Source organism: Podarcis gaigeae, assembly GCF_964106915.1.
Source record: "Podarcis gaigeae genome assembly, chromosome: 9".
NCBI classification, from domain to species: Eukaryota; Metazoa; Chordata; class Lepidosauria; order Squamata; family Lacertidae; genus Podarcis; species Podarcis gaigeae.
Window position 1 is genome coordinate 24,369,439 of NC_139685.1, and position 19,336 is coordinate 24,388,774.

The 19,336-nt window shown below is 42.6% G+C and overlaps 2 long non-coding RNA genes across 2 annotated transcripts in view; one reads left to right on the forward strand and one right to left on the reverse strand.

The window, feature by feature from the left end:
* Positions 1 to 8,658, forward strand: part of LOC310852529 — a 32,875-nt gene extending 24,217 nt beyond the window's left edge. The window contains exon 3 of the long non-coding RNA XR_014568213.1: positions 8,343 to 8,658. This is a non-coding gene — a long non-coding RNA (uncharacterized lncRNA). The remainder of the gene's footprint in view (positions 1 to 8,342) is intronic.
* LOC310852540 lies at positions 8,434 to 12,120 on the reverse strand. The gene is made up of 3 exons (XR_014568236.1): positions 11,671 to 12,120; positions 10,340 to 10,423; positions 8,434 to 8,552 (listed from the first exon to the last, which is right to left on the reverse strand). It is a non-coding gene; the product is annotated as an uncharacterized lncRNA (long non-coding RNA).
* Positions 12,121 to 19,336: the final 7,216 nt, after the last annotated feature.

Genomic DNA, 19,336 nt, shown 5'->3' on the forward strand with positions numbered 1-19,336 from the left:
TGCATGCCTTCCACCTCATCATAAATTGATAATAATGCTACCTCTGGACTTTTGGTCAGCTTTAACTCAGTGATTTCCGTTATCTCCTTAATCACCCTTTGCCAGAGAATTTGTACATATTTACACCCCCCATCACATGTGAACATAATTCTCGGTTTCCTGGCATCTTCTCCAACATAACAAAGAATATTCCTTGTTTATTTGATTTAATCTGACTGGTGTTAAATGCCATCTCCAAATTAATTTATAATAATTTTCTTTTATTCTTATAGACAACATAGACAACAACACTCTTTTTGAGCATCTCATTGACTCAGGCCTTGTGGATGCTTGTTCAATTGCACCAGAGTTTGCCCAAGGCCCAAGACTACCTGTTTGTTTAGCTCTTCCTCAGACACCTGTTGTAGGCTCCTTCACCATGCAAGGTGTAGAGGAAGCTTACCTGGGGTAGGGCCTTTTATACAGTGCTACAGAAATTCTGAAATTCCCTCCTGTAGGAGGTTCATTCCATCCTTTTATTGTGGACCTTCTGGTGACAGGTCAAGATCATGCTGTTTATTTCTGGGGTCATTTGGAGCCCACCCCCCAAGACAGAATTTTCTTTCATTTAGTTGCTGGGCTATCCCTTTCTTCCCTCAGCTGTTATTAGCTCAGCTACTTTTTGATATAGTTTGATGCTTTTAATTTTTTTAAATGTCTTGTTAGCTGCCTTGAAGGACCTTGGGCACAAAAGACGGGTGAAAAGTATTTTTAAAATAGATATATCTCGCCCAAAGATTTAACAAAAATAAAGAAATAGTTGCTAATGAGCAGTGGCAAATCCTCATATTATAAGAAAATTAAATAAAGTGACACATTAAATTAGTTGTGTTTAATTAACGCAGCATAAAATGTTGCCCTTTTAATCACCAGCAACAGCATCATGTTGATTGGACCTGTAAACGATGGTTCTCAATTCAGCCTAAATGTATCATTTTTTAAAAAATTGCTTTTTAAAAAATGCAATCACATTCCATGGGCTCATCCCCTAGATGAAGATACTGACAAATGCAGTAAAGCCACTTCATTTAGAGAGAGGATTAATAACTTCAAAGTTGGAAGCAGAATGGAAGTGAAAGGTGAAACTCAATACAGTTGAAGGCTAATGGAAATGTTTCAATACTTTTAAGTACTAAGTTACTTAATACTTCATGTCTGGGTTTGTTTGGGTTTTTTTATGTATCTTAAACCCTAATTTATGCAGTCCCAGAATGGTAGTCCCTTTAGTCTGGTAGCTGCAACAAATGGAAAGCCATGAGGTATCTTAGACTAATAGATTTCTTGCAGGTTTAAGCTTTTTAGGGTCAGAAGCCACTTTGTTAGATGTGAAAGCAGGCATAATAGTGATCAGGAAAAGCACCAGTGTTTACAGAATAAGAAGCTACTGCTCTGATCCTAGCTGCTTTGGGATATTTTCCTCATTCATAGACTGAACACACAGATGCGAGGGGGAAATAAAAAGTAGAGTTATGCACAAATAGTCTCCCAAAATTCTCCATCCTAATTGTGGGCAGAAAAAATGCATTAGGGGCAGGGCCGGATTTAGATGAAGAGAGGCCCTACTTGTGAAGCCCCTCCCAATCCCCCACCCTCACAACTAGAAGAAAATGAAAGTGTGTTATAAACAAAATTGAGTGAAGCCAAGGATGATGATGGGTATTTAAAATTCTGCAATTCACAATTTCACCTCTAAAGGACGTAAGATAATATTGTTAAATACCATGGTGATTTTTAAAAAATCTGTAATTCACAATTTCTCCTTCAAAGGACGTAAGATAATATTGTTAAATACCATGGTGATTTTTTAAAAAATCTGCAATTCACAATTTATCCTTTAAAGAACATAAGATATTATTGTTAAATACCATGGTGATTTTTAAAAATGCATAAAATTAACACTGACATTTTTTTGCAATATCTGAACTTTGTAAACCCTGGGCAGGCCAGGTCTTCCTGTTATATACTTGCTGGGATTGACAAGGTATTGACAAGGCATCTGACCCTCACCTGAATTTCATAGCTCTCCTGACGAGTCCTTTAGTCTGCAGCCACAGTGTGGAAATAAAAGGATGAGATTGCCCTCCATATACCAGGCACTCTACTATTAAAATTAGGCCCCAGTGTTTTTGTTACACTCCCCTTCTCAATTAAGTAATCAACTTTAATCTAGAATTTAAATTCTCAAAACTTTCTTATTTGTTAATCCGAGCAAGTAAACTACTGCTCTCACTTCATTACAAACAGTGTTTCTACCTGCAACACACTTGAGCAAACCTGCTCCTTTTCCTTTCACAGATATTTTGTTGCCATTTGCAACTGTAGCTGCCTCTGATTAGTTATCATTTAACTCTTGGGGGAAATAATTAGCATCACACGTCATGTGCATGGAAGTTGCCGAACCAATTAACCAACCAGAAGGATTACTGTTAATAGCACCAGTTTTCCTAGAACATTATATTGCTGGATAGTTTTGATGAACTGCGAAAGCATTTTTAGTTTGCTTTCTGTTGCTTTCTGTTTGCTTTCTCATCAGGGCTGGAACTTTTCTTTATTAGTCCCACTTTGTTTTGTACGATTCCTTGCAAATGAAGGAAAACAACTTTTCTGCTTGCATATGTTGATAATATACAGTGGTGCCCCGCAAGACGAACGCCTCGCAAGACGAAAAACCCGCTAGACGAAAGGGTTTTCCGTTTTTGGAGGCGCTTCGCTAAACGAATTTCTCTATGGGGTTGCTTCGCAAGACGAAAAAATCTTGCGAGTTCCCGCGTTTTTTTCTCGCTTTTTTCTGCCCTTTCCCTAAGCGCTAAGCCGCTTATCAGCTGTTCCGCTGATAAGCCACTCCTCAGCTGATCACTAAAAGCCGCTAGACCGCTAATAGCGCTAATCCGCTAAGCTGTCAATGGGCTTGCTTCGCAAGACGAAAAAACCGCTAGACAAAGAGAATCACGGAACGGATTAATTTCGTCTTGCGAGGCACCACTGTAATTTGGGTTACTGAGGACAAACAAGATTGTACAAAAACAAGATTGGATACAGGCCTGGCCAGGACATAGACGTCCTGACTGTGACAAAGGTGACCTGTGTGCTTGCTTGCTTGATTAACAGCTGTTGGGAACTTCAAGGTCCCTGTTATCCCTTCTTATGGTCTTTGTACTGGACCTGGAAACTCCAATAGACAGCATTCCATGTCAAGAAGGAGGGCAAGTGGGCACCCTATCAAATGACAGGGCAGGAGCTACACGGAGCAGGGCTTTTTCACTGGTGGTGCCCATTGTATGCCTTGCTCTTCCCAGACCTGCTATATTTTGGAGCTTTAAAATTTAGGAAGACTAACGCTGACGTATGAACGGATTTTATTTGCTGACGTATGAACGGATTTTATTTGCTGCTATTCTGGGCTTCTGGTGCACCAGGTTTACACCAACATAATAGAGTTGGCCAGGATGCCAGAAGGGATACAATTTACGAGCTTTCTCCATTATCTGCACAGCAGGGGGTGTGCAGTCAACAGTGCAAAGGCTGAGCTGAAGCATTCCCTGCTGGTTACCTGCTTTCAACAATAGGGGTTGCTGTTTGGTAGTACCCAATTGGTTAGCTATCAGATTCTAGAGCTCCCTATTGGTAGCTTTTAGGTAATTCACAAAATACAGAGTCCATTCATAAAACACAGTGTTCATTCATAAAGCAGTAACATAAATCTCCATTGCTACATATTGGGTGTATATTTCATTGGTTGAACGTACAGGTTTATGGCCATGCTGTAGTGTAGTTCTTATGCGACTGTGAATAAAAGGTGGCTGGACTCATTGTCTCGGGGTTTGGGGGGGGGGAGAGGTGATAAAACTGATTTCCAGTAAGTGCCCTTCCTTTATTTCCACAACAAGTCCTTGAGTCTGTACTCTGAATAGTGACACCAGGGACCTAGAGTGTGCAGGGCTTGTCAGTCCAATCCTCTGCACAGTCTCATCAGGGCTGACCTTAAGACAATTGGAGCAATTTGCCCAAATTGGGCTCCGCGTGCCGCTCCTAAGGGGCCCCCTGCACCAGGGCAATGTAGATGGATTTTATTTATATCTATAAGATTTTGAAGACTTTGGCTGTGAACTGAGGCCCTACCAAATAAACAAACAAACAAACAAACAAACAAACTTGCACCCCACTGCTTCAAATTGGGCCCCACTGGCTAGCCCTGAGTCTAATAGTTGCTGGGCCTGAGTTGCCCTGCCCTTGCATGAAGTCTTGGGTTTACAATTTTGGGAGAGGGGAGACTGCGGCACTGGGGAGAGGGCAGGCTGGTGAGGCCCCCTAGATTTAGAGGCCTGGGTTGCCCTGCCCTCGCATGAAGTCTTAGGTTTGCAATTTTGGAAGAGCGGAGTCTGCCCACTGGGGAGCGGGAGGGCTGACAAGGCCCCCTAGATTTAGAGGCCCTAGGCTTCAGCCTACTTAGCCTATACATAAAACCGGCACTGATTAGGGGAGAGAACTATTTCAGTCAATTTATCTAGGGAAAGAGAAATTCTCCACCAATTAATTCCAGGGGGATTGAGTTCACCATTAACAATTGTAAACCAGAACAGTGTCTTTGTCCCCACCCCCCACAAAAAGGCTGGTGAACATCCTGTGACAAAGTGGCACTCTTTTTCTAGGAAGGGGAAATAGCTCAGAAATTATCTCAGAAGAATCTCCTTCGAGAAATTTCAATCCATCTCTCGCACATGCTAGGTGTCTCTCACCTCTGTGTGTCCACCTAAAGGTCTGAAAGGAGCTTCATGTGTGTCCACCTCAATGTATCCCATAATAATAACTGACTGCAGTTATCTCCAGATGTTAGTTATCTCCTGTCAAAGAGTCATTTATGGATACAGCAATCAAGAACACTCACTGGTGTATCATGGCGTTTCTTCTTTCTGCACCCCTCCCAGCAGTCATTTCTCCTTTGGTCACTGCTGTGAATACATAACCACCTGTCCCCAGGCACTGCATTCATCTGCAGAGTTGATTGGGACTACCTGGCTTAAGGTGGGCAATAGCTGACCAGTGAGACATAATGATCTGTCCCACTGACAAAGGCAACCTGTAGTGCTCCTACCTTACGCCAATCAGTCTGAGTTTAATAACTCCTAACTGCTGCCGCCCACATTGTCTTTGCTGCATCAGCAGCATGGAAGCAATCTCTCTGGAGTGCAAGCCTGGGCAGTGTGTAGAGAGGGCCTGGACTCCCCAGCAGTGGTGTAGCATGGGTTGCCAGGGCTGTGGGGAGGGTGAGGATTGGAGGGAAGGAAATGGACAGAGTATGCATACACATTCAGGTGCCTAATGGCATCCGCATCACCCAGGAAGCCATTTTCAATGGAGCTAAGTGACGGAAGTATGCAGCAGTATTGAGGCAACACAGGGTGTTTAAATTTTGTGCCCCTAACAATTTTGCACTCAGGGCAACTGCCTCTGTGCCTCTCTGCCTCTCACGCTACACCACTGCTGCCCAGAAGTTATGACCTCACTATTGGCCTTGTTGATGTGGTCCTACGGAAAGCAAAGCAATACATTTGGCACCAGCTTGGCTTCAGGATTTGCTGGAAGGAAGCGTACAAGATGCTATTTATGGGCCAGTGTGGTGTAGTGGTTAAGAGCGGTAGTCTCGTAATCTGGGGAACCAGGTTTGCGTCTCCGCTCCTCCACATGCAGCTGCTGGGTGACCTTGGGCCAGTCACACTTCCTTGAAGTCTCTCAGCCCCACTCACCTCACAGAGTGTTTGTTGTGGGGGAGGAAGGGAAAGGAGAATTTAGCCGCTTTGAGACTCCTGAAGGGGAGTGAAAGGCGGGATATCAAATCCAAATTCTTCTTCTACTCTTCTTCTATCCAACCACCTATGGGATTCTACATGGTATTTGCGTAATGCTTACTTCTTAGCCCTTCTTTTCCTGAAGATGTCCTGCAAGGAAGTGTGTAATGGTTATCGTCTAATTTTTATCAGAGGGAATCTTTCATCTAGAACCCTCGGAAGGTTTGATCTGAAGTCTCTTGCCATACAAGGTCTTCAGCAAGGCTTAAGGTGTTACTTTAATTGGATGTGTGGGGAAAGGGTTGATAATAACTCTTGTATTTATATTCTTAGGTAAGCTGGTTCTTTGTTCATACTAATGCATTTTGCAGATTTCCCCTTGATGAATTAGAGCACTTACTTTCATTTTCCAGAATTGGATGTAGAAGTAATATCTAGATATTATTTTGGAGCAGGACAGGAGCCTTATGATAAGGAGTCCAATGCGAGACACAGTAGTTCTCAAGAACATTATCAAGAGTATGGCAAGGAGCCATATTGTTAGTTTGTAGCACTCATCTTAGATGGCATGTAACTGCGTATAGGGAATACTGCAGACCTTGGAACTACAATAAACCCCATAGGCTTGCACTTTTTATGAACTTGAGATCCATCACTATGTCCTTTACTATCAGCTCAAGATGCCATTTCTCCTCAAGCACTACAGGAACACAGCTTTGCCACACTGCAGAAATGTCTCGGCCTTGGCAAATGTGTCTCTATTTATATTGTTCTCCCTCCGATGCTCAATATACATTTTTTTTAATTCAATCATTCCATTAAGTTCAGCTACATTCCATTCCTTTGAGGGGTGTTATTGGTGAATGTGCATGCACAGAAACTTTACAAAATTTTATTTTGCCAAGAAGAAGCAGATTTTATTGGTCCATGTCTACGCAACCCAGGAACACTTAATTTTTTTTTTTAAAATAGACCGTCTAGCAAACCTACAGGTATATTTCACAAAGATATATCCAAAACACAAGAAAAAGATAGCAGAACCATAGAATCTTATAGTTGGAAGGGACCCCAAGGGTCATCTAGTCCACCCCCCTGTGATGCAGGATTCACAGCTAAAGCATCCATGACAGATGACCATCCAAAATCTGCTTAAAAACCTCCAAGGAAGGAGAGTCCGCTACCTCTCATGGAAGTCTTTTCCACTGCCGAACAGCTCTTACTGTCAGAAAGTTTTTCCAAATGTTTAGTCGGAATCTCCTTTCTTGCAACCTGATATTCTCAGAGGACTACATACGGCGAATTGGATGCACAGATTACCCTTTGAGCTCAAAGCTGTTACCAATGGTCTGGGTGGGTTTTTGCAAGTAGAGGATCAGAGTGAGAAGGGATAATAAATGCATTCCTTTAAAAATGTATTTATCATCCTTTTAACCCAACCTTCCTCCAAAGACCTGAGAGTGGGCTACATAACCACACAAACACTCTATTTTATAACACTCCTGCAAGGTGCATTAAGGTTAGACCAGGCATAGGCAAACCCCGGCCCTCCAGATGTTTGGGACTACAATTCCCATCATCCCTGACCACTGGTCCTGTTAGCTAGGGATGATGGGACTTGTAGTCCCAAACATCTGGAGGGCTGGAGTTTGCCTATGGGTTTGCCTGGGTTAGAGGTAGCGTCATCCACTGAGAGCTTCATTGCTGAATCGGGATTTGAATTGTGGACAGTAGTCCTATTCAGATTAGATCCATTGAAGTTAATGGTCACAACTACCATATTCATTTCAATGGGTCTTCTGTGAATACGACTTAATACAGTTCTGAGTCTCCCTGCCTTTCACCATTGGCCTCTGGGAGCCAGATGTCCATTGGGTGTGTATCTGGTGCATTATAACACATCATGAAGATGAGTACGTTATAATAAGTACAGCACAAGCCAAAATCTAGAATTAAATTAACCTGAGATGGATAATGTATTAGATTTGCTTAACATGCAGCTGAACAAACAGGGATCTCACTGTGGCCTTTTAAAAAAGGAATTTGTTAGTATGACTCTGATAAGAACACAGTGTGGTATTTAGTGTTCCAAATATATTTTGATTGTGTGACTTTTTGTTAAATTTATGAGAGGAATTTATCACACAGAGAGCACTCAGCAATGTACAGTCCAGAGATACTCAACCATCTCTCTTTAGCTTGAGTAAAGTTGCCTAGATAGAACACTTCTAGAATCACCTCTGGCCTTTCCCTTCCCTTTTTCTTCCTTCTTGCCTTGTTACACAAAAATAGGGGTATATAGAACAGATCTTCCACAGCACAAGAGATCAAAAAACAAACAGTGCTGTAAAATCATTCAACAATTCTTGGCAAGAATTCCTAAAGGTAGGCGTAAAATACTAGCAGAGTACTATGAGGCAGAGGTCATCGTAAGGGAGTCACAGCCAATTTCAAACCCTGTCTGTTTCCAAAAAAACAACACACCATTGATACAGACTCAAACGTATTGTTATGTTACAGATCTGGAGGTTCAGTATTGTGGAATACCTGGGAAGAAAATGGTGAAAGTTGTGAGGTTGAGATGCTCTGAACAAAAGGTTGCCACTACCTGAAGATCCAACAGAGTTCCAAAGAACATAAAACATCTGTCAGAGATGAACAGCGGGAACGATATCTGAACAGAGCCACGAGGGGGAAGGCAAACTCCTTTTTCAGGTGCTTTTTTTAGTTCTGTGAAAAACAAGGACCAAAAGCCACGTGAATCAAAGCTTCATAAGCAAACCCCGAAGAGATGGCATGGCTCAATATTAGCTAGGAAGTTAGGAATGAGAATTTTGTATGTCCCTACCATATTTCAAAAGTATAGCTATTATTATTATTATTACAGATAGGTAGCCGTGTTGGTCTGCCATAGTCAAAACAAAAAAATTCCTTCCAGTAGCACCTTAAAGACCAACTAAGTCAGTTCTTGGTATGAGCTTTCGTGTGCATGCACACTTCTTCAGATACACAGATACACAGAAGAAGTGTGCATGCACACGAAAGCTCATACCAAGAACTGACTTAGTTGGTCTTTAAGGTGCTACTGGAAGGAATTTTTTTGTTTTTATTATTATTATTATTAATTATTATTATTATTATTACTATTCAGTTATTATTAAATGCATGTCCATGGTGCTTCATGAAGAACAAAAGGGAAGTGTCTGAGAAGCATATGTAAACCTCTTAGAGGTTTTTAGTGATTAAGTGGTATATAAATCAATTAAATAAAATCTAAAGTTCAATACAGGGAGACTGTGGGGCGAGAGGAGTTCAGTTATACATGCCTTGGCTTAGTCACAGTAGGGCATGTTAATTTATCCACCTTTTTCCTCTTCACCCAAAATGCAGTGATGGAGAGCAATAAATATTTTGAAGAAACATTCTCTAGAGCCTCATTTTATTCTCACGGCAAAGTCTCAGGAGGTCAGGGTTGACAGACTCTAGCAATGGTACCCAAGCACTTACTCTGTGGGTTGCCATGGAAACATCCCAGAGGAAGGAGTAACCTGTAGTCTGTGATGCTCTGGCACCAGTGCTGGAGATGGTGGGAGTGTGATGGGGCATTGCAGCTATAAGCTCAGCAGGGGGCCAAGTGGCCTAAGTGACCTGTCCTGTCACAGAAACTTGTCACTCAGGCATAGAGCAAGCTCTCCAGCTACCCATGATTACCTGCTTATAGGCCCATCTCAAGACCACCAACCCTGGCCAGAAAGTTCTTCCAAGCCATAGGTTTTTAATAAATAGGAAGTCTAATGTAACAAGCATGTGCACCATTTTTGGAGGGAACATTGCATGTAGCTATTTTGGCAAACTGACCCACTTTCCATCCTCTTGTATTGAGTAATCAATGCTAACTGTGATCCTAAAGCTGGGGGTGGGGAGTTATCTGCCACACATAGAGGGTTGGACCTGGGAATACAGCACAATCTAAACCATGTTTACTCAGAAGTAGGCCCTATAGAATTCAATGGGGCTTACTCCCAGGTAAGTGGGGCTAGGAGTGCATCCTTAGGCTTCATTCAGACCATGCTTTATTCCATGTGCACATTTCCTTACCTGATATTTTCCACATTTTACATATCTCTCACATGACATAAAAGCCACTTGTGGAAAAACAAGCAAAATCTAGGGAAAGTTTTGGTGCTCGTTTTTGTAATTTGCCTCCAGATTTATTTATTTTTGGTAAGCATTTTAACCCCCAAAAAACATGTTCATCATTGCACTGTAATGATGATATATTGGACAGTGTTTCGGCATACAATTCTTTCCTGCCTTTGGAAATTGATCAGAAAGCCATGTTTCCATAACACAACAGGTAACACAGTAGAAAGGGAATGTTTTATTCAAGTGCTAGCATTATAATTAGGAAAACTCATGCACAAATCCCCACATCTCAAAGCACCCTTAGCCATGTTTAGAAGAGAGCAGTTGAAATCAACATGACTAAAGTTAGTCTGAAAGCATGTGACCATCACCTTGATAAAGCTAAGCAGATCTGGAACTGGTCAGTTGCTTAGATCATTGGCTGCCTGAGAAATACATGAATGGCACCTCCAGTTCTGTGATGGAAGAGAGGCAGAATGTAAACATAAGAAAATAAATGAAATGGGTTCCATGAGCTAAAATAACACCGTTGGGTTAATCAAGACCTCTCAGTGGACCATAGTGTAGCACATGATGGCTTTTAATCACTGTAACCGAATGACACTTGTAGCATTGATTATGCCCACCCTATGTGGCATAGGGTCCATTTGAGAAATGCAAATTTGTTAGTACACAATTGTTTTTAAAGGAGTCAATGTGTGCTTTCTCTGTGTGTACGTACAATATATGTATGTATGTATGTATGTATGTGCGTACATGTGTATAAACTGTACCTGCATATCTGTGTGTAAATGTAGGTCACTAACTCTGAAGTATCTCTTGCTGTAGCAGTTTATAACCTCCCACTGCTTTGGTCTGGCGTATGTCTCCAGTAATAGGTAGTCTTTGACTGCGGCAAGCTTTTGTGTCCTTTCAGTGTGCTCCTCCTTTGAAGTCAAAGAGTTCATTTTGTTTGAAGCATTTGACTCTGGGCACTGTGCAACTCAATTTCACAGTTTAGTTATTACACGTTCCTGCCAATCATATTAAGATTGCATATTACAGAGTTACGGTTTCAAAAGGTTAGGCACATGCTCTTTAATACTTTGTGCAATTCTGCTGTCACACTTCCTCCTTTGATTCCCCCGCCCTACATCTAAGCGAAAGGAACAGCTTGCCTCCTTGTCTTGAGAAGGCTTCCTTCACATAAGCAGGAAAAAGAAACCACAAGGAGAGCCTGGGGGTTGAAACACTCAACATTAACTACTGTAGATGTGATTATGCACAAATCCATCAGTTCAGTATTATATGTCAGATGAGTGAAAGAAACCAACATCATTTGTATAAACTACAAATTATCAGGGCTGCCGTCTTGGAAGGATTCTAGAAAGTTTAAAGAGAACGTTGTAGCATGTAATTGTAAGTAAAGAGCACTGAGAGGTCTGCCCAGGAAAAGTCTCCAAGTTCAGATAGAGAGGTTTGGATGGGCACAAGTGTGATCAAAAGGGAATAGCAACCAATCATGGGTTCCTAGGCCTATCTGTTTGGTACTTAAATTTTCAGAGAGGTTTGTCACACTCAGGGATTCATCCCTGGGGTGAAACAAATTTGGAAAAGGGCTGCTTCATTACACAGTTGAATATGCTAGCATGGGAGCCACAGGCTAGGATCTGTTATAGCAGCCCATAGCAATATTATGGAGGGACTAAGGGAATATTATTACCAGGAGAATTCTGTTCCAGGGTTTCCTGGTCTTCGCAGCTGTCAATTTCCTCTTCTTTTAGTTCAGAGACACAAGCAAGATGTTTGGGAACCATGGATAATCAGTGTGTGTTGGTGGTGGGGCGGAGAGATATCATGCCCACCATCTCTACTCCACAGTGGGTGGCGCTGTGGTCTAAACCACTGAGCCTCTTGGGCTTGCCAATCGGAAGGTCGGCGGTTTGAATCTTTGTGATGGTGGTGAGCTCCCGTTGCTCTGTCCCAGCTTCTGCCAACCTAGCAGTTTGAAAGCACACCAGTGCAAGTAGATAAATAGGTACCGCTGTGGCGGGAAGGTAAATGGCGTTTCCGTGTGCTCTGGCTTCCATCATGGTGTTCTGTTACACCAGCAGTGGTTTAGTCCTGCTGGCTACATGACCTGGAAAGCTGCCTATGGACAAACACCAGCTCACTCGGCCTGAGTGTCACACCCCATAGTCACGTTTGACTGGACGTAAGCGCCATGGGGTCCTTTACCCTTTTTTACCTTACTACCAGCTTACCTGCATTGATTCAAAAGACTGAAAAAAATCACAGTGTGTACACACTGTATGTGTACAAACTCTTTTGCGATCTTTGGATTGACTCACGGAGGCCAGGAGTATAGAAAATGGATACCATCCTGTTCATCACTGATTTTATGTGATTCCTGAATGTCTTACTGGGGCTTCAGTCAAGTGCAGATTCATTCCATCTTTACTAAGAAGGAAGACACATTAATTGGCTTTCTTTCAACTTGGTAAATGGGTAGAGCTCTTCCCCGATGCAAAGTTTTGTATCAGCTTTCTGTTCTTGAAATGCAAAATACATTCATAGAAACAGTGCAATATATAATTATCCAGTCATTTAGCTGAGAATTTCTATTATTACACTTTGGTGCCCAAATACAATGGACTCTTCATTTCTGGCATGGGGATTGCATAAAGCCAATGACGTTAAGTTCAAAACACATCTATACATCCCTTTTGGATTCTAAAGTACTCAGCATGCTTCTGACAAGGTAATCCTTAAAAAGATGTTCTTGTCTTTTCTGTAACTGAGTTAGGAACAGTATGACTTACCTCAAGGTATACTTTGATGAGAGTAGCCTGCACCATGCAGTGTCACTCCCCATGGACTTTGCAAGGTGTCCTAATATGATAGTACTAAGAGTGTTTTGAAGTTTGGTCGTTAACACTTTAGTGGTTTCATTCTCATAAGGCCTCTTGGCTCAAAACAGAATGTTTTGGTCAAAGTCACAAACTCCTCTTTCGGCTACAGTCCTACAAGAAGAGTTTGTCGTGGACTGCAACCCTATACATGCTTGTTTGGGAGCAATTTCCATTGAAGTCAATGGTGCTTCCTTCCAAATGGACATCTATAGGATTGCTCTGTTGGTGACCTTCACTTTGTTGCATTGTGGCTCTCCTTGCCTGCACTAATCTCCTCTGATCCCATTACAGTATAATGATGGAGTGAGTTAGTTTCAGACAGCCATTGTGCTTTGGATATCGTATCTCAGATACTTACCTCTCTTTTCACATGGCTCAAAATATGGAATGCTAGAATATGAGAGAATCACTCACTCCCTGTTTAATGAGTTTTGCTCCCTCATCTTGTCCAACAGTGTCAAGGAAGTGAAAAAGTTTGCATGATTCAAACAAAAAGCCCCAATGGCATCCTTAACTGGACCCCAAAATCTGCCATATGAAATGGTTTGACTCAGGCCCCACATAATGTTCAAATCATGCCTAAAGAGAAAATGATTATATACGATAGAGCAGGGAAAATGTGTTGTCGTCGCCCCCGCTATCAAATGTACATTTACATTTCTCAAAGCTGTTTTCTTGCAACCTTCACTTGGCTAAAATTCTTTGGTTCTGCCTCTAAAATATTTATCATTGTAGAATCCCCTTCAGCCAGCACACTCAGCTCCTGATTGTTTGGGGCAATTGTGTGCCAAATCCCAGAGGGAATAGATGCCTGGAATGGAGGACACAATGCAATAAATAACCTTCTTCTATGAGGACAAGGTATTTATGTAGAAGGTGGTAGAAGACTAAAAGCACCCATATTTGCAAAGTTAATTTGTTCTATCAAAACAACAGAGGGTTTCGTCTTTATGTTCTAATAATTCATGTACCTTTTTCAAGACAAAAAAAAAATCACACCTAAAAAACAAAATTGTGGTTACTGCCTTCAAATGGAGGTCCTATTAAGTCATTCACCTGAATGCATGCAGGCTAAAAGTGTGGAGGGAGAAGGTTGAAAGGGAGAATCTCAGGCCAAATTCACACCATGCATTTAAAGTGCTATGGTGCCACCTCAAATTATCATGCTCACCACCCAAATAATTATGGGAGCTGCAGTTTATTAAGGGTCCTGAAAGTTATTAGGAGGCCTCTAGTCCCCTCCCAGAGCTACAGTTCTCTGAGTTCCCCATGAAGAGGGATTGGTGGTTAAATGATCTAGGAACGGGCAAAGTGTATTTCTAGGTAAAGGTAAAGGTACCCCTGCCCGTACGGGCCAGTTGTGTCCGACTCTGGGGTTCCGTGCTCATCTCACTCTAGAGGCCGTGAGCCGGCGCCATCTGAAGACACTTCCGGGTCACGTGGCCAGCATGATGAAGCTGCAGCTGGCGAGCCAGCACCAGCGCAGCACACGGAAACGCCGTTTACTTTCCCACCAGAGCGGTACCTATTTATCTACTTGCACTTAAGAGTGCTTTCAAACTGCTAGGTGGGCAGGAGCTAGGACCGAACGACAGGAGCTCACCCCACTGCGGGGATTCGAACTGCCGACCATACGATCGGCAAATCCTAGGCACTGAGGTTTTACCCACAGCACCACCTGCATCCCTGTATTTCTAGGTAGGATATGCTAATGACAGGAGAATGACAGGAGAAATGAGGGAGCAAGTGAGGGTTAAGATTCTTGTTTTGTGGGGTGCCTGCTTCCCTCCTGCACTGCCTCTGGGGGCATGCAAGGGGAAGAGAGAAGGGAAGTTTCATTGCATGTGCAGAAGTCGTTCCATTTGCACAGTGACTTAGCTAGATACAGCCCCTGAAAAAGGACTTCACAATCTCATTGTAGACTTCACAGTCTCATATATAGCCATGCCACCAGGAGTTCTCAGCAAAGTAGAATAAAATAAAACCTTAAAATAGCAAGACTAGGGTATGATTTAGTCAGCAGTATTTATAAAATTGTTCCAGGCATCTTAGATATGTATTTTAATACCTAGTGAGCCTCCTGATAAGCGAGCGATCAGATTGTTATTGGGACGACATAATGAAAGTCCAGAAGCTGGTGATGATCTTGTGACCTCAACCGACGTGGGTTAGGAAATGTTTATGAAAGGCTTAATCGGCAGACCAATCCATTTCTAGGCATTATTAATCCAGGAAGGGGTTTTTTGGGAGGGGTGGGGGGGTTGGTTGGTTTGGTTCCCCCCACCCCCGCAATATGGTCTGGAGGGTAGACATCCGGAAGCCCTTTGCAGGAGGGCGGCAGAGAGAGGCACTCATTTTAAATAATAATATAAAAATGTGAAATAGAGCATGATGGCTCAGAATCCCTGATGTGCATATACAGCAATATTATTATGGGTGATGAGCAAACAGTGGGAGGCTTACTGAAAAGTAACAGAGGCACAAATGAATGAAAAGAAATGTCAGCAACAGCAGTAGCTCTGGTTTCAGCTGAGTGAGTGGAAGATAATACCGCAGTTGCTTTCTCAGCTTGCTTTCTGCTGCTTTAATGACAACTGATCCTTTCAATTCTCTGTCCATATGGGAATTTTAGCTCGAGTATAACACCCAAGTCTTTGCCGGACTGTTCACCAATGTAAGCAGAACATTTATTTCTTTTTAATTCCCATACCAATTTATTGGGAATAGGATCCGGGGACAAAATAAAACTCGCTCGCTTGACACTAATGGGCTTTCTGGCTTCTGGTTCCTGGAAGCTCTGCAATGACAGATGACAATATGGCTGTGGTGTTTTAGTGCTCGTTCATAACAAGGAAAAAAGGGCCTTGGAAGAAGGAAGGGACACAGACAGAAAGCCCAGCCATCAGCTTTGTTCACAATCCAGTTCAGACAAAAATAGTAATACTTGGATTGTTCCCATTGAAGAATCTGCTTCCTTTGGCAACCTGAGAAGTACAACCAGCATCTTCCATCCCAATTGTACTGCCAAGCACTTAGGTGTACGGGCTGCTGATAAGCACCTGGGGCAGACAAGATGGCAGCTGGAAGCAGGAGACAGGTAGCTTGTTGGACTCTCTTGCGGAAGAGCAGCAGCTCTCAGAGCTTTTATAACAGGCATTTTCATGGGATTGGCTCTCTATAGGGCCAGGAGGATTATGGGTTGTGTCAATAGTCTCATGGCTTTCCAGCCAGCAGTCCTACCAGTGGAGGAAGCAGGGAACAATCCCTAATCCAAGCCCTGCAGCACCTGAGTTGGAAACCAATTCCTATCAAATCAATTATCCTGGTAATTTCAGTTCGGCTTTGCTTGGAAGTCACACCAAAGCAAATCCAAGAGTGAAAAGCCCATTGGTTGGATTCAGAGCAGTGACATTTGGAACGCCACATCCAAGAGCTGACAGTACTCCATACTGTTGAGTACAGTCACAAAAAAAGCAATGACTTCATCTATTTATGACAATATATTCCAGCAGTAGTGTAGATGGGTACCAGGTTATATTTTCCAAAGCTAGAGAAACGAGGGCAGTCTTAATCCCAAATGTAAGCAAACACCTGATGCAAAGAAATAAAGCCTTCTGGAGGTTTATATTCATTCTATCTGTGAGTCCAGCTTTAGGGGTCACAATGAATTTTGAAAGGTACACAATGTGGGATAAATAAAGACCCTTAGGCTTCATTTACTAACCCCATGTCTGCCTGTCCATACAGATCCTACAGTTTCCTTACAGACCTCACCCAAAACTATGGGCCACAAACCGCCAAGACAGGAGACTCGATGAGAGTATCAAAATCTGTTCCCATTGCAAATAACATAAAATAAAAGATCGAGTAAAGATTTTTTCAGTTGACTGGGCATCTGGATCCTGAAGTCTTTGGTGCAGTTCTACAGGAGATTTTATATTCACTGTAATGTTATTTTCATTTGTTGATTTTCCAAATGGTTTTACTTTCACTGCTGGAGGTAGTAAGACTCTGAATGTGAGTTGCTAGGACTAGCAGATGGGGCAGAGCTGTTTGTGCTCAGCTCTAGCTTGCAGACTTCCCTCGGGCATCTATCTGGTTGGCCACTGTGTGAAAAGGATGCTGGACTAAATGGACCCTTGGCTTGCTCCAGCCAGGCTGTTCATATGCTCTTACATTTTACTAGTATTTCCCCCCCACCCACCCATGTTTCTGCAATCTCATCCTGAGATCACCATTGTACTGAGCTTCTATAAGCAAAAGCAATAATAATTTACCAGGGCAACTTCTTTCCTGAGTTACTGTTTCCCTGCATGACTTTCACAGGCGTATCTGGCAATGCAGTTAGGCATCTGCTGACATTTTTTGTTTGCAGGTACATCAAAGAGAAAATAACCTGTTCTGTTCTGTCCAATTGTCTAATTCAGGCATAGCTCCGCTGCTGGCTCCCTAATGCAGAAAAAGTGGAAGCAGTACAAATAATTTTGTCTTTGGAAAAACCTGGGCATGGTGATGAATGCAGAAAGGGAACAAATATTGAATGGAAAAGGTGCTATTTTACATTTGCATTTCTTTTTCAGAAGCGATTCGGGAAACTCTTCAAATAGCCTCTTTCTGGTTCTGATGGGCTAACAAGTAGACTGTTAGAAAACAAATTGCTTATGCTGTCGGCAGCCTGGAATGAGAGTGTCAGAATGATGGCTGTGTCAAAACTGCTTTCCACGTTGGGGTTGACTTTGCCAGTCCAGAAGCCCTCGTAAACAGATGTGGATATGTACATCCTATAAATGAATAAGCAGACTCGTTCTCCTTGTGTGGGCTTCCGTATAGTCAAAATGGCACCATCCATTGTACAAGAAGGAGGTACCAGCAGACGTAAGGGGAACCCCAAGCTAGCTACCTATTTGTATCTGGAAACACAAGTGGGAAAGAAAACAGCAAAACAGCTCAATGAGACTGAGCATGTTTAGTGGACATGGAACGCTGACTATCTGTTGGAGAATAAAAGTAGAAAATTGGGGCAGTGGAGGGAAAATGTAATGGAGTGTCCTAGAAATGATCATGACTGGCATCGAGAGGAAAACATTCCACTTGCTCCTGTTTTGAAAATGTCAGTTAGTCCAAAAGCTCATCTATGACATTTTGCCTCCTGAGGCAAAGGACATGATATTGGGTGGAGTTCAATTTTGTGCTAAGCAGGTTGCTCCATCAGTAGGTAAAGGTAAAGGACCCCTGGACGGTTAAGTCCAGTCAAAGGCAACTATGGGGTTGCGGCGCTCATCTTTCAGGCCGAGGGAGCCAGCGTTTGTCCACAGACAGTTTTCTGGGACATGCGGCCAGCAGGACTAAACCACTTATGGCGCAACGGAACACCGTGACGGAGGCCACAGTGCACGGAAATGTTGGTTACCTTCCTGCCACAGTAGTACCTCGTTATCTACTCACACTGGTGTGCATAACGCACATCTCCCAGCAGCAGGACTCTGAGAAGAGCCTCCTCTGTTCATCTTAAGGCATATGATTTCTACGTGGCAAGCACTGAAACATGTAGCAAGGCGGTATGACAAGATGTGGTACGAAGCCAGGACTACTCCATGTGTCATGATTCCAGCTATGTAGCAATGCTAAAGGAAGCAGAATCAGATAATTGTTGCAAGCCGTTCAATAATGTCTAGTGATGCAAAGGCCCTGGACCTTGGAAACTTCTCTCAAAGTGCAAACAGCAGTTTCATAAAGGTGATTTGTGTTGGGATGGTGGCTGAGCAAGAAAAAATAAACTATCAAATGAAATGACCCCTTTGTTTTCATGGAGCTATGGGCATGTATAAAGATAGAAACAAACAAACAAAAAACCCTCTTGTTAAACCTGAACCTTATCTGCTCTGATCCCCCCCCCCAAGTCCAGCGAGTGACCAGAAACTCCACGTAATACGTGAAAAGCGATAGGGAAGTTTTGCAAGAGCTTCTGGTACCTAATTCAACAAGCCTCCTACAATTAAATTCCTGCGTGTGATCGCAGAAGCTAAATGGGCAGCTGCTATTTTTGGGTGGCAGAAGTATGTTTAACATAGCATTTAGTTTGGCCCTAAGGGGGAAGTAAGTTATATGTGATTCCAGCAGGCAAGACTTACACTCCAAGCACTCAGATCCTAGCATCTTAATGAAATTGAATTCCAGATGGCAACTATGCAATAACACATCTTCAAAATGGATTAATTGGTGTTGCTCCACTGAGTTTCTATATTTCTTGAAGAGCTGACCTTCTGTGTCAGTTTTTCTCTGTAATGAGCCTTGTCTAAATTAATGTTATCTAAGAGCCACCACGCTGACGAAGGGAGCTTGCCAAACCCTACATGCTTTTCTCTGTGTTATGTACTCAAAATACATCTCAGTTCCACAAGATTTCTCTGAATAGTCTGAGAACAGCTCAGCACATCTGTATCAGAAATTCAGATAATCATGATTTCCCCCCATTTC